The sequence below is a fragment of the Mauremys mutica genome, chromosome 7 (assembly GCF_020497125.1).
Source record: "Mauremys mutica isolate MM-2020 ecotype Southern chromosome 7, ASM2049712v1, whole genome shotgun sequence".
Lineage (NCBI taxonomy): Eukaryota > Metazoa > Chordata > Testudines > Geoemydidae > Mauremys > Mauremys mutica.
The window spans coordinates 59514327-59530215 of record NC_059078.1 but is presented as its reverse complement, the minus strand read 5'-3'; positions in this window follow the sequence as shown (position 1 = coordinate 59530215).

Here is a 15889-nt window from a genome sequence, read left to right as displayed (position 1 = left end):
ATTACTGGAGCACAGCTGACCCAGGTGCAAGCTGGAGTTGGTGAATTACAAGTTATTTCTGCCCTTAGTTCAATAACCAGGATTTGTGGACAGAGATGGTATTGAATATCACTGAGGCTGGGAAGGTATTGCAGAAATTGGCATGTTCAGAAATTCAAGATTTCCTGAATGATCAGCTGATGGCCATTCGGAGTGATCTCAAGCATGAGGCATAGCCTACTGCCCTTACAGATACTTCAGGAATGCCATCTGATTTGTGGCCATGGAGACATATTGAAGATTTTCAGGGGAGTTGTATATACTTGCAGTGCTCCTCCCAAGCATACGCACCAGTTGGAGGGGTGTGGTCTCCCACAAAGCCACATAACGAATCCTGCCAGGTCCATGGGGAGGATGCATGTGGGACTGGATTATTCACCATGCTATCTGGGAGATTAGACCACCTGGTAATGCCTAGCTGATTTGTTGTTAATGCTCCTGGAATGCTCCCCGACATTTGGATGTGGATAGGGAGTCAATGGACATTTTGGCCGTTAGAACCCCCACAGTTTCAGTGTATATGTAAACTGAAGCCAGGGGAAGTTGTCACTGTTCATGACAATGTTTGCTGGGAGGGCAGAGGACAAAGAACTACCTTGACAGGACAGCTACTTTTTTAAGCTAGTGATAAGTGTGTGTATGTTAAAACCACCACATTGCAAGGTATACATTTTAATCTCACTACTGCTGCAGGCAGTCATATTATTTACTGGCCTGAGGATAGAATTTTACAAGTAGCCCTTAGATTTCAGATACCCTTTAATTGAACTAGTTTAGTACCTGATCGATTTCAAAATTTGCTTTCACTGTTACCAGAGGTTCAAAGAATCTCTGAATTACAAGGGCAAATTCACATGCTTCAAAATATATATCAAGCTGAAAACTATGCCTTTCATACAGCTTATACAGTGTCTACTTTATGTACTAAGTATGATGTATTGTGCTTTGTGACTACAATTGTACAACAACCCCATCATATTATTACTATGGGAATGTTACTGCTTTTATTGTTGTTGTTTAGTCTAGGATTATGTTATTGTTGTTGTAAAGGACATAATAATAGTAATACCTTTCATGTCCATGCTAATCATGCATTGTCATTGCATCCAATCAACAACCCCTTAGACTGAAGTATTTGATGTAGAATCTGCCAGCCAAGACTTGATGCAAATGGACGTTTAAGAATGTTAGTTGTGCTAGAAGTACAAAAGAGGGGTGTGTGGAAGTAGAGAAAGAACTGACAGGGATTTGAAGGGGATTTCATATTCAAACAGTCCCCTTATGTGAGCAAGAGTCAGGCTAGCTGTAACCCTAATAACGTGAGATTTGTAGAAGCAAAGATTGTGTGAGGCGAGTGGGAAAGAACTGTGTGAGAAGTTGTTCTGACCTTGTGTTAGATAAGTATGGAATGTAGACTGTAGTCCAAATAGAGGTGAGAAAAATAAGATATCAGGATGACTTATGTATAAGCAAAATGCAGCTGTTACCCATTATTGTCTGTAACAAAAGGTATAAATGCTTGCTGTAATTGTTTACCTAGAGAGAGAGAGACCTGTTTAGCTCTCTCCCTCCACGCAATTGCTAGAGGTAATAAGGTATCTGACTTGCTGCACCCAACCTGAGAGTGAGAACTCTGTTCTCCGACAGCATAGGGCCAAGAACTAGTCCCTGAAGGACCCCACTGAAAACAGACCCGCTCAATGATAATTTCCTATTTACAAATAAATTTTGATATCAGTAAGCCAGTTTTTAATCCATTTAATATGTGCCATATTAACTTTATATTGTTCTGTTTTTTTAATCAAAATGTCATGCAATACCAAGTCATGCCTTACAGAAACCTAAGTATATTATGTCGCCACTACTACCCTTATCAACCATTCTTCTAATCTCATCAAAAAAGGATATCAAGTTAGTTTGACAGAATCTATTTTCCATAACCTCATGTTGATTTGTATTAATTACATTATCCTCCTTTAGTTCTTTATTAATGTAGTCCCATAATATCCACTCCATTATCTTGCCTGGGATCACTGTCAGGCTGATAAGCCAGTGATTAACCAGCTCATCCCATTGACCCTTTTTAAAAATTGGCACAGCATTAGCTTTCTTCCAGTCTTCTGGAACTTCCCCACTGCTCCAAGACTTATTGAAAATCAGCATTAATGGTCCACCAAGTGCCTTGGCCAGCTCTTTTAAAACTCTCGAATGCAAGTTACCTGGACCTGCTGATTTCAAAATATCTAACTTTAGTAGCTTCTGCTTAACATCCTCCGAAGATACTAGCGGACAGCGCTACAAGGCCAGAAAGGACGATTGTGATCATCTAGTCTGACCTGTATAACATAGGCCATAGGACTTCCCCAAATTAATTTCTTTGACGTAGCTTCTCTCTCACTGGCAGGGGTATTTTGCTGGGTCTGAGATGCTGAATAATAATACTTACATCCTATATCTCAAAGCACTTTACCAAGAGGAAGAAGTATTGCTATCCCCATTTTATAGGGGGGGGGCAACAAGGGCTCTGACATCAAAAGTAACTTGCCCAAAGTCACTCAGTGTATCCTAGCTCTGCCAGTGAGTAGTACAAAGGGTGGGCTGTAGTTCAGTGGGCATAACTGTGCTCATAAAATTTTAATATTTCTGCTTCTGGTTGAAAGTATGACATTTAAGGGTGTGGCGGAGCGCTGACCTTGCTCCTGTGGGTCCTGCGCTTCTAGGTGGTTTATGCTAGCCTCAGTGGCTCACTGTGACTCTCCACGTAGCCCTTCTCTCTCTAGGGCCAGGGTTACAGTCTACTGAGCCCTTTTCATCATAGGCCAGCAAGGAGGTTGGTGAGAGAACTCCCACCGTCTCTGCTAAGCCTCCTGTCCTGACAGGGACCTGACTTCCCCTCCCAGGAGATGTTCCTGTAGTGGTGGGTTGGGGGGAACCCGGGCCCGCCCTCTACTCCGGGTTCCGGCCCAGGGACCCTAATGGTAGCAGCTGTTGGCAGCCAACCTTTCACTGCCAGAGTTGCTACATTTCCCTGGGCCACTTCACCACAGATCTCCTGCTCCTCCCTTCTTCACCCTTACCTTAGGGCTCCCTTAACGATGGTTTGAGGGTGTCTTCAGTAACCAGCCTTTCAGCCGCACTTCCTTTCCTCTGGCTCCCTGGCTTTCCTCTACCTGACTGGAGTGAGCCCTCTTTATAGTATCAGCAGGGCCTTAAGTAGAGTCAGGTGGTCACATTAACTTAATGGCCTCACCTGACTCTTTGCAGGTTAATTAGAGTCAGGTGTTCTCATTAGCCTGGAGAACCCCCTGCTCTGGTCAGTCAGGGAACAGAAAACTGTTAATCCAGTGGCCAGTATATCTGCCTTCTGCTATTCTGCTGTACCCAACTGGCATGAGTCTATCACATAGCCCTCCCCCATGCTCAACACCAAGGGGTTGGGCAGCTTGGGACGCCAGACAGTGTACGCGTGATAAGCCATCGGCATTACCATGATGACTCCCTGCCTTGTGCTCTATGCGGAACTGGAAAGGTTGGAGGGATAAGAACCACCTGGTTACCCTTGTGTTCTTTTCCTTGTTCCGTTGCATCCATTGAAGAGGGGCATGGTCGGTCACGAGGACAAATCTGCGCCCTAGCAAGTAGTAGCGCAATGCTTCCATGGCCCATTTTATGGTGAGGCACTCTCTCTCTACTACTGCATATTTTTGTTCCCTCAGAAGGAGTTTCCTACTGAGGTAGAGAACTGGGTGTTCCTCCTCCCCAACCATCTGTGACAGGACGGCCCCTAACCCTACCTCGGATGCATCTGTCTGTAGGATAAAGTCCTTGTTGAAATCTGGGGCTATCAATACGGGGTTACTGCAGAGGGCAGTCCGTAGGTCTGCGAATGCCCTCTCTGCTGCATCGGACCATCTGACTGGATCAGGACCACGGGCCTTCACTAAGTCTGTTAGGGGACTTGCCCTTGTAGCAAAATGGGGGATGAAACACCAGTAATACCGCACCACTACTAGAAATGCTCGGACCTGCTTCTTACGACTTGGCTGAGGCCAATTTTGGATGGCCTCTAACTTATTCAGTTGGGGTTTTACCAGACCTTTTCCTACCACGTAGCCAAGATATTTGGCCTCCGTGAACCCTACAGTGCACTTTAACAGGGTTTGCCGCAAGGCCAGCTCACCGGAAGGTATCAAGGACCATCCCCACTTTTTCCAAGTGGGTCTCCCAGTCTGGGGTATGAATCACCATGTCATCCAAGTAGGCTGCAGCATAACTGGTATGGGGGCGTAATAACTTGTCCATGAGGCGCTGAAAGGTAGCTGGAGCCCCATGTAGTCCAAAAGGAAGGACCGTATATTGGAAGAGACCCTCTGGTGTAGAAAACGCTGTCTTTTCCTTTGCATCTTCGGCTAGGGGAATCTGCCAGTACCCCTTTGTCAAGTCTAAGATTGTCAAGTACCGGGCATTCCCCAGACGGTCCACTAGTTCGTCTATGTGGGGTATAGGGTAGGCATCAAACTGGGATATCTCGTTTAGTTGATGGAAGTCATTGCAGAACCTTGTGGTGCCATCAGGTTTGGGCACCAACACTATTGGGCTGGACCACTGACTGTGGGATTCTTCGATGACCCCCCATCTCCAGCATTTTCCTGACTTCTGCATTTATTTCCTCCCTTTTGGATGCTGGCACCCGGTAGGGCCTCATAGTTACTCTGGCCCCAGGGTTTGTGATGATGTGGTGATATGTCCCAGTTGTGCGACCTGGCTTTGTCGAGAATACATCTTGATATTGGGCAATCATCTCAGTTACCTCTTTCTTCTGGGCTGTTGTTAAATCAGGAGACACCCTCACCTGTTCAGGATTTTTGTTCCCTGGGTGCAGCTCTTCTCGAATCACTGTGCATGCCTCTCACACATGCCATGGTTTCAGAAGGTTGACATGATATATCTGCTCTAATTTTCAACGTCCTGGTTGTCGTACCTTGTAATTTACTTTCCCTACGTGTTCAACTATTTCGTAGGGCCCTTGCCACTGGGCCAACAGCTTACTTTCGGCCGTGGGTACCAGTACCATTACTCGGTCACCGGTTTGAAACTGATGAAGCTTGGCTTGACGGTCGTAGTAGGTTCTCTGGGCCTCTTGACCTTCTCTAGGTGCTCCCTCACTATGGGAGTGACCCGGGCTATCCAGTCCCTCATCCGTATTACATGTTCTATTACGTTCTTCCTCTCACTGGGTTCTTCCTCCCAAATTTCTTTGGCTATGTCCAGGATGCCTCGGGGGTTGCGTCCATACAACAGCTCAAAGGGGGAGAATCCAGTGGAAGCTTGGGGGACCTCACAGATGGCGAATATGAGGTATGGTAGTAGGTTGTCCCAATCTTTTCCATCCTTGCTTACCACCTTTCTTATCATGGCCTTGAGGGTTCGATTAAATCTTTCCATCAGACCATTGGTTTGTGGATGGTAAACGAGGTCCACAGTGTCTGGACATGTTGCAGGGAACACAAGTCCTTCATCAACTTGGACATGAATGGTGTTCCCTGGTCTGTGAGGATTTCTTTTGGTAGCCCTACCCGGGCAAAGATGTCACTAATTCTTTGGCAATCCTCTTGGAAGCTGTATTTCGTAAGGGACAGCTTCTGGGTACCTGGTTGCATAGTCTAGGATGACAAGCACATACTGGTGGCCTCGGGTCATTTTCTCTAGCGGCCCCACAAGATCCATGGCGATGATCTTGGAACTTCGATGATCGGCAGGGGTACCAGAGGAGCTCTTAGATGTGGACGAGGGCTGTGCAGTTGACATTCAGGGCAAGAGGCACAGTACCGCTGGACGGCTTCATGTACCCCCGGCCAGAAGAACCTGCGTAAGATTCATGCCTGGGTTTTCTCCATTCCCAAGTGTCCTCCAAAAAGGTGACTGTGAGCGAGGCTTAATATTGCCTTCTGGTGTTTCCGGGGGACTAGGAGCTGGTGTACCTTTTGTTCCTGCATTTGCACGACCCGGTATAGGAGATTCCTCTTGATCACAAAATAAGGCCCTGGCCCCCGAGCCTTTCCCTCTATGGGTACCCCTTCTATCTCAGCCACCTCCTTCCTGGCGTTCTCGTACCTTGGGTCTTCCACCTGGTCCCGTCCAAAAGTCTCTCCCTCTGGGCTTAACAGCCTGAACCCTGAGGGATCTGTCTCTGCCCTCTCGGCTGGCTCTGTGAGGTTGGGGTTAGAAGTGGTCTCTGATCCCTCCTCTGTCTCAGGGCCCTCCCCTTCAGTTGCCCGTGTACGTCTGCCTACACAGGCGACCCTCTGTCCTTGTATCAGGATTCGGGTACCCAAGGCCTTGGCCGCCCTTCTTTCTCTTTTGGTCTTCCTGCCTTTCCCTGGGACAGGGAATAGCTCCTGGGACATTTCTGCGAAAAATGGGAGGTGACATTCTGCTGCGGAAGCTCCCTGAAGTTCGGAGAGCTCCTCTCCCTCCAATTTCTCCGGTGGGAGCAAGTTTCCAAACCCGGGGAAATCTCTACCTATGAGCACGAGGTATGGGAGGTTTGGGACTACCCCTGCTTTCACACCAGAGACATTTCCCTGAATTTCAATTTTCACTGGTATGATGGGGTAGTAGCTAACAGTCCCAGGGACACAGGTTACCCCCCTACGCTTGGCCTGCATTAACTGGCTGCAATTCACTAATTTACCGAAATCAGGGTGATAGCACTCCCCGAGTCTACGAGTGCCATGGTTTCTACCCCATTCAACTTTACCTGCCTTGTATATTTATGTGGGGTGACTGTGACCCCTACAATATAGAGTAGGCTGCATGGGTCTGCCCCGTTCCCCAGGTTACACTGCCCTTGGCTCTATGATATTGGGGCACTGGGCAGCTATGTGTCCCAACTCCCTGCACCCATAACACCTATAATTGCTTCTAGTCACTCCCCTATCACGTGGGTTAGGGGGTTTAGTCCCAGGGTTCTCCCCACTCAGGCCTTCCCCTTCCTTCTGGGTTCCCGACTGGTTTTCAACCTTCCTCTTCTTCCACCTAGGACTTCCTGGGGGTTTGGCCGCCCGACCCTCCATGATCGGGGTCAAGTGTTTGCTTCGTGAGGGGCCCTCCTTGGGTAGTTGGGTTAATTCCCTGGCTGTCATCCGTCTTTCCACCAATGTGATCATTTCGTCGTAGGTGGACGGATTGTTCTGGCAGACCCATTTGCGGAGATCTGGCGGCAGTCCCCGCATATAATGGTCCATGACCAAAGTCTCTAAAATCTCCTCCAGGCTGCATGCCTCAGGCCGTAACCACTTCCGAGCAAGATGTATGAGGTCAAATAGTTGGGACCTTGGAGGTTTGTTCTCCCTATATTTCCACTCCTGGAACCTCTGGGCCCGTACCGCTGCCGTCACCCCGGATCGTGCTAGGATCTCTGCCCTCAGCCAGGAATAGTCAGCAGCATCCTTAGTGGGCAGATCAAAGTAGGCCTTCTGGGCCTCTCCGCACAAGAAAGGGGCGAGAATGCTGGCACACTGCTCCAGGGGCCACGCCTCACACTGTGCAGTCCTTTCAAATGAGAGGAGATACGCCTCTATATCATCATCTGCTATCATCTTTTGCAGACAACCGGTGGCCCTCAGGGTTCACGTCTCATTGGACCCCCGGGCCTGGGTGGTGAGGATCTTCAGGTGGTCCACAACCTTGCGCAGGAGGGCTCGAACTTGGGTCACCTGGCTCATTAATAATTGATTGGTTTCCTGCTGTAACCTTATGGACTCCTGTTGTGCCATCGCCTGAGCCCGGGTTGCCTCATGCTGGGCCGCTGTGGCTTGCACCAGAGCTCTCACCACCTCCTCCATGGTGGTACAAAACAAACAAACAAACAAAAAAAAACCCCACAACCAAAAACCCCAGTGCAGTTTTATTTTGTTTTGTTTTGGTTTGTTTTGGTTTATTATTATTATTTTTTTTAGTAAAAACCTCTTTGTTCTGCCACGCTGTGAACAATCAAAATCCCACTTCTGACACCAGTTGTGGTGGAGCTCTGACCTTGTTCCCGTGGGTCCTGCACTTCTAGGCAGTTTATGCTAGCCTCAGTGGCTCACTGTGACCCTCCACGTAGCCCTTCTCCCTCAAGGCCAGGGTTACAGTCTACTGAGCCCTTTTCATCATAGGCCAGCAAGGAGGTTGGTGAGAGAACTCCCACAGTCTCTGTTTAGCCTCCTGACCTGACAGGGGCCTGACTTATCCTCCCAGGAGATGTTCCTGTAGTGGTGGGTTGTGGGGAACTCGGGCCCGCCCTCTACTCTGGGTTCCGGCCCAGGGACCCTAATGGTAGCAGCTGTTGGCAGCCAACCCTTCACTGCCAGAGTTGCTACATTTCCCTGGGCCACTTCCCCACAGATCTCCTGCTCCTCCCTTCTTCACCCTTACCTTAGGGCTCCCTTAACGATGGTTTGAGGGTGTCTTCAGTAACCAGCCCTTCAGCCGCACTTCCTTTCCTCTGGCTCCCTGGCTCTCCTCTGCCTGACCGGAGTGAGCCCTTTTTATAGTATCAGCAGGGCCTTAATTAGAGTCAGGTGGTCACATTAACTTAATGGCCTCACCTGACTCTTTGCAGGTTAGAATCAGGTGTTCGCAATAGCCTGGAGCAGCCCCTGCTCTGGTCAGTCAGGGAACAGAAAACTGTCAATCCAGTGGCCAGTATATCTGCCTTCTGCTATTCTGCTATCCCCAACTGGCCTGGGTCTATCACAAGGGATGCATGGAAATGAAGAAAAACAAAGATGGATTCCACAGTCCAGCTCAGTGAATTTTGGAGGCTTCTCTCTTTTGGATAGTATCCACTTTAACTCTTTTCTTCTGCATTCGCTAATTCAGGGCACCACGATATTCCCTGCACTGAAGTCAGTTCTATATGGTGGCAGGGAATTTCCAAACCCAGAGCAATTTAACCCGGGACAGTTCTTGGACAAAAATGATGCCTTTAAGAAAAGTGATTTCTTCATGCCTTTTTCTGCAGGTAAAATAAGCCATTTTTATTTCAGATCCTAGACTGTCTTCTGGCTTTGCCTTGAACTTCCTAGTGGCGCTCAGACTGTTTAGTGCATATTGTTTTTAGGTGGTCTATGAAGCAGAATCTCTCGTGCTAGCAAAGCATCTATAAGTCTTTAAAGAGTGTCACTTCCTGCTCGTCTGAAGTAAGTTTTTTGACTAACTACACATTCCCTTCTCTTCGCTCTGCCTGGCAACTTTGTGTCTTGCTTTATGTGGTGTCTGTTGGGTATAAATTAATCCATCATCAAATGTGCAGACAACACTAAAATTGAAGGGAGTACCAAACATACAGTAAGACAAAACCAACTGCATAGACATCTGGAGAGAGATCCTAGAAATGCAGGGTTGGAAGGGACCTTGACAGGTCATCATGTCCAGCCCCCACCCCCATCCCCCCGCCACTGATGCAGGACCACGTAAAACTAGACCATCCATGACAGATATTTGTCCAGCCTGTTCTTAAAACCCTCCAGTGATGGGGATTCCACAACCTCCCTTGGAAGCCTGTTCCACAGTTTGACTATCCATATTGTTAAAAAAGTTTTCCTAATATATAACCTAAATCTCCATTGCTCCAAATTAAGCCCATTACTTCTTGTCCTACCTTCAGTGGACAAGGAAAACAATGGTTCCCCATTCTTTTTATAACAGCCCTTCACATATTTGAAGACTGTTATCAGGTCCCCCCCTCAATCTTCTTTTATCAAGACTAAACATGCCCAGTTTGGTTAACTTTTCCTCAGCGGCAGGGCCGGCTCTGGCTTTTTTGTTGCCCCAAGCAAAAAACAAACAAACAAACCAAAAATCAACCTGTGGACCAGCCGGAGTGGCGAAGGGAAGGGCTTGCTACAGACCTGGCACCGCTCACAGCAGGGCGCTCCCCTCCTCCATGCTGCTGCCCCCTACAGGGCGACTGGAGCGATGAAGGGGGGAAAAAAACCTGCGGGAATGCGGCCCCTTGGAATCTGCTGCCCCAAGCACCAGCTTGCTCAGCTGGTGCTTGGAGCCGGCCCTGCTCAGCGGTCAGGTTTTCTAAACCTTTGATCATTTTTGTTGCTCTCTTCAGTACTCTCTCTAATTTATCCACATCTTTCCTAAAGCGTGGTGCCCAGAACTGGACAGGTTACTTCAGCTGAGACCTCACCAGTGCTGAGCAGAGTGGGATAATTACCTCCGCTTCTTACATAGAACAGTCCTGTTAATACACCCCAGAATGTTATTAGCCTTTTTTGCAGCTGCATCACATGGTTGACTGATATTCAATTTGTGAACCACTATAACTCCCCGGATGCTTTTCAGCAGTACTACTGCTTAGCTAGCTATTCCCCATTTTATAGTTGTGCACTATAAATGTCCATATATTATAAGCATATTCTTCAGTCCATTATCCATGTCATTAATGAAAATATTGACTACTACTGGACACAAGAAAGGCCCTTCCATTATATACACACCCTCACAGTCTGAAAGCAAACCATTGATAGTTACTCTCTGAGTACATTCTTTTCAACCAGTTCTGAACCCACCTGTGATGGGGTCAAGACTCACCACCGCTGGCGCCTCTCGCTGGTTGGTCCAGGAATTAGATCTGTCCAGTCATGGAGCACCCTCTGCGTGTGATATCTTGCCCATTGTCTGCTCTGCTGCTTTGGGACCCATGTTGCTCCCCGCTCGGCGGCACCTGCTTCAGGACACTGCCCTCCAGCAGTGTCCACTACTCCAGTCTCACCCCCTTTGGAGGGGAGGGGGAGTTATCAGCAGTCTTTCATCTGCACCTGCTCTAGTGGCTGACTGCAGCCTCAAAGTCTAGCCTCTTTGCCTCAGGGGCCAGCTACAGCCTGTATCAGGCCACGCTCCTCCGCAGCCACGTGCAGTACACAGGGGAAGGGGGGGACCCAGGCCCACCCGCTACTTTGGTTCCCAACCCAGGGAACCTCTAGCGGCAGCCTCCCTGCCCTCCTTCTCTCCCCTTGTTAGACTAGCATCCCTAGCCCACTTCCCCTTTGGCCCTTTGCACCTTCTCGGCCCTTCTTAGCGGGGGCTGTATCCTGGCAGGTAACTGGGCCGGAGCTCTCCTCTGCTCCCTCCACTCCTGCCCAGCACTGCTCTGTCCAAGGTGCTATCTCCCTAGCTCAGGGGCCAGTCCTCCTCCCTTGCTTGTCAGGGAGAGACTGCCCTGTTCTTTGATAGGCAGCCTTTATATAGGGCCCTTCCCGGCCAGGATTGGCTGCCTCCCTTCTCTCCCCGATTGGCTCTCCACAGGCCTTTGTTGATTGGCTGCTGGTCTGTGCAGCCTCAAAGGCCTGTTCCAGCCCTTCTCTCAGGGAGTGGGGTGGCCATCCCACTACACCACCTTATAGTAATTTAATCTTGACCACATTTCCCTAGTTCGCTAATGAGAATGTCATGTGGGTCTGTGTCAAAAGTCATATTAAAACAAAGATATATCACATCTACTGCTTCCCTTCTGTTCTCTAGGTCAGTAACCCTGTTAAAGAAGGAAATCTGGTTGGTTTGGCATGATTTGCTCTTGACAAATCCATGCTGGCTATTCCTCATAACCCTATTATCTTCTAGGTACTTACCAATTGATTGTTGGAGCTCTTTTTGGTACTGACAATGATTTTGCAGAACTTTACCTTGAAACCTGTTGTTGACCCCAAAGACATTGATATAACTCCCAAGTCGAGCTTCATGTCAAATGCACCAAAATCATATCAGCTCTGTGTTTTTCCTCGATAAAGACAATGAAAAATCACCTCAATACCTTAGACCTGTGCTGTGCGTTAATCTGATTGTCTTTGATACTGAACGCATTGCCACAGTGACAGAAAATGAACTCATTGTCTTCAAGATGACAGATCAATTACTAGTTTTTTATGTAACTTGGATTTAACAAAATTATGTGTCATATCAAAAAATAACCATACAGTTGACTTAAAAAGCCATGTACAATAATCGTGTACTGTTCTCAGACAGGCTCAGGTGTGAAGAGAAGCTGGGTATGATTTCAGTTCATTTGTGGTGTAGCTGACAATTGTGGAAACTTCTTTAGGCAGCTGTAAGGCTTTATTGACAGTGAGTTAGTAACAGTGTCCAGCCCTTGTTCTCTGACCAGCCAATGAGAATAAATTGTGATGATGTAATGCTTTTGGCTTGATATCCTACTTTGATAGGCGGCGTTTCTGTAGCTTCAGACTGAACTAGAGTTCTCCCTCCCCTGCTTGTTCATGGAATTTGAACTAAGCACAGTGTTAATAAAGTTGCTCCTCATTAATTTTCCAACTCACCTCAACACTTCTATATATTTACATATTTATGTAGTTTTGTAATATATGTTCCAGGGCTGGGACCAAGCTGGTAGGTGCAGATTCATTCACCAAATAGTCACTGAACCAACAAGACATGATGCCAATTTAGATTTGGTATTATGGGGTAGTGAGGACCTCATGGAACAACTGTTTGTAGGGGACAACCTTGGTTCTAGTGATCATGAACTAATTCAGCTTAAACCAAATGGATGGAAAAACAAAAATTGATCTGCAACTAGGGCCCTGGATTTCAAAAGAGCTAACTTTAAAAACTTAAGAGAATTAGTTAGGGAAGTGGATTGGACTGAAGAACTCAAGGATTTGAATGTGGAGAAGGCTTGGAGTTACTTTAAGTCAACGTTACAGAAACTATCTGAAGCCTGCAACCCAAACAAGGGGAAAAAATTCGGAGGGAAGGGCTTCAGAACAAGCTGGATGAGGAAGCATCTCAAACAGCCAATTAAAAGAAAGCAGAAAGCCTATAAGGAATGGAAGATAAGATTGATCAGCAAGGAAAGCTACCTTTTGGAGGTCAGGAAGTGTAGGGATAAAGTCAGAACTGCCAAAAGCTAAGCAGAGTTGGATCTTGCAAAGGGAATTAAAACCAATAGTAAAGGGTTTTTTCGGCCAAAATAATAATTAGAAAACAAAGAAAAAAGAAGTGGGACCACTAAATTCTGAGGCTGGGGTGGAGAATGAAGTTAGTCTAGGTATGATCCGGCCAGGGCCGGATTAACACAGGGGCTTTAGGGGCTGCAGCCCAGGGCCCCGGGCTAAAGAGGGCCCCGGTGTAGCAAGGCTCAGGCAGACTGTCTGCATGCCGTGGTCCAACACTGCTCTTGGAAGCGGCTGGCTGCTGGCACATCTCTGCAGCCCCTGGTCGGGGGAAGAGAGGCGACTCTGCACACTGCTACCACCTCCAGTACCATCCCCGTAGCTCCCATTGGCCAGGAACCAGCCAATGGGAGCTGCAGGGGTAGCGCTTTCGGGCACGGACAGCACATGGAGACATGCTGTCCCCTTCCCCCAGGGGCTTGTAGAGACATGCCAGCAGCTGGCCACTTCTGGGAGCAGCGTGGGGCTATGGCAGGCAGGCAGGCAGCCTGCCTGAGCCCTGCTGCACCACCAGCCGGGAGACACCTGTGGTAAGTGCCTCCCAGCCAGAGCCTACACCTCGCACCCCCTCTGGCACCTCAACCCCCTGCCGAAGGTCAGAATCCCCTCCTACCCCTAATTCCCTCCCAGAGCCCGCACTGCTCACTCTCTCCTGCACCCCAACACTCTACCCCAGCCTCGAGCCCCCTCCTGCACCCAAACTCCCTCTCTGAAAGAAACTAATATAACAGCTGTTCTATGGTAAGAAGTATGCTATTTTGAATTAACTTAACTATATTCTACATGTTTTAAGACTGAAATGTAATCACAGAATGGCTTTATGTGAATTGAAAGGCAAGTTTAGTATAGTATTAATAGCCTTGATGCCATAATTGTGATCATTTTGTTTTAAATTAGGAAAAAGACATGTATTCAGGGACACCACAAAATCTAATAGCCCCAGGCCCCCAGAAGAGTTAATCCGGCCCTGGGTCCAGCCATCTATACAATTGTTTTGCCTCTGTTTTTAATAAGTGTAATGAAAAGCTTAGGAGTAGTGGCAGGGTAGCTAATGGGGATGAGGATATGGAACTAGACATTACCACAATCAAGGTGGAAGTCAAACTCAAACAGCTCAATGGGATTAAATCAGGGGGCCCAGATAATTTCCATCCAAGAATATTAAAGGCGCTGGCACATGAAATTGCAAGCCCAATAGCAAGGATTTTTAATGACTGTAAACTCAGGGGTCGTACCCTAGGACTGGACCATTGTTAATATAGTACCAATTTTTAAGAAACTGGAAGAAAAATGATTTGGGAAACTACAGGCCTGTTACTCTGATCTCAACTGTACACAAGTTCTTGGAACAAATTTTGAAAGAGAAAGTTGTTAAGGACATAGACGTAAATGGTAAGTGGGATAAAATACAACATGGCTTTACTGAAGGTAGATGGCGCCATACAAACGTGATCTCTTCTTTTGAGAAGATAATTGATTTTTTAGAAAAAGAAAATGCTGTAGGTCTAATCTACCCGGATTTCAGTAAGGCATTTGCTACAGTTACACATGGGAAATTATTAGTTAAATAGGAGAAGATGGGGATTAATATGAGACATGAAAGGTGGATAAGGAACTGGTTAAAAGGGAGACTACAAAGAGTCAAACCAAAAGGTGAAATGTCAGGCTGGAGTAGTGCGACCAGATAGCAAATGTGAAAAATCGGGACTGGGGTGGCGAGGTAACAGATGCCTATACAAGACAAATCCCTGAATATTGGGACTGTCTCTATAAAATTGGGACATCTGGTCACCCTAAGTTGGAGGGAGGTTACTAGTGGAGTTACTCAGGGATCAGTCTTAGGGCAAATCTTAGTCAAAATTTTTATTAATGACCTTGGCACAAAAAGTGGCAGTGTGCTAACAAAATTTGTGGATCACACAAAGTTGGAATGTATTGCCAGTACAGAGGAGGACTGGAATATCATATAAGAAGATCTGGATGATTTTGAAAACTGAAGTAATAGAAACAGGATGAAATTTAATAGTGTAAAATACTAGGTCATGCACTTAGGGACTAACAACAAGAATTTTTGCTATAAGTTGGTACTTATCAGTTGGAAGTGACAGAGCAGAGAGATCTGACTGTACTGGTTGATCACAGGATGACTATGAGCCATCAATGTGATGTGGCTGTGAAAAAGGCTAATGCAGTCCTAGGATGCATCAGGCAAGGTATTGCCAGTAGAGACAGGGAAGTGTTAGTACCATTATACAAGGCACTGGTGGGACCTCACCTGGAATACTGTGTGCACTTCTGGATTGCCATGTTTAAGAAAGATGAATTCAAACCTACCTTATTAGAGGAGACTCAAAGAGCTTGGCTTGTTTAGCCTAACCAAATAAAGGCTGAGGGGAGATATCGCTGCTGTCAATAAATACATCAGAGGGATAAATACCAGGGAGAGGAGGTATTTAAGTTAAGTACCAATGTGGACATAAGAACAAATAGGTATAAACTGGCCATCAACAAGTTTAGGCTTGAAATTAAACAAATGTTTCTAATCATCAGAGGAGTAAAATTCTGAAACAGCCTTCCAAGGGGAGCACTGGGGGCAAACAATCTAACTGGCTTCAAGACCGAGCTTGATAAGTTTATGGAAGGAATGGTATGATGGGACTGCCTACAGTGGCACATAGCTGATTTGCGACTGCTAGCAGGAAATGTCTTCAACGGCCAGTGATGGGACGCTAGAAGGGGAGGGCTCTGAGTTACAACAAATTCTTTCCCAGGTGTCAATGCTGCTGTGCATTGTCGTAGTTGTGCATAGGTCTCCCCTTCCAGTTGTCTCCCACTGATGTATGTGCACCATTATGCTGACATAGCAATGCCACCTCTCC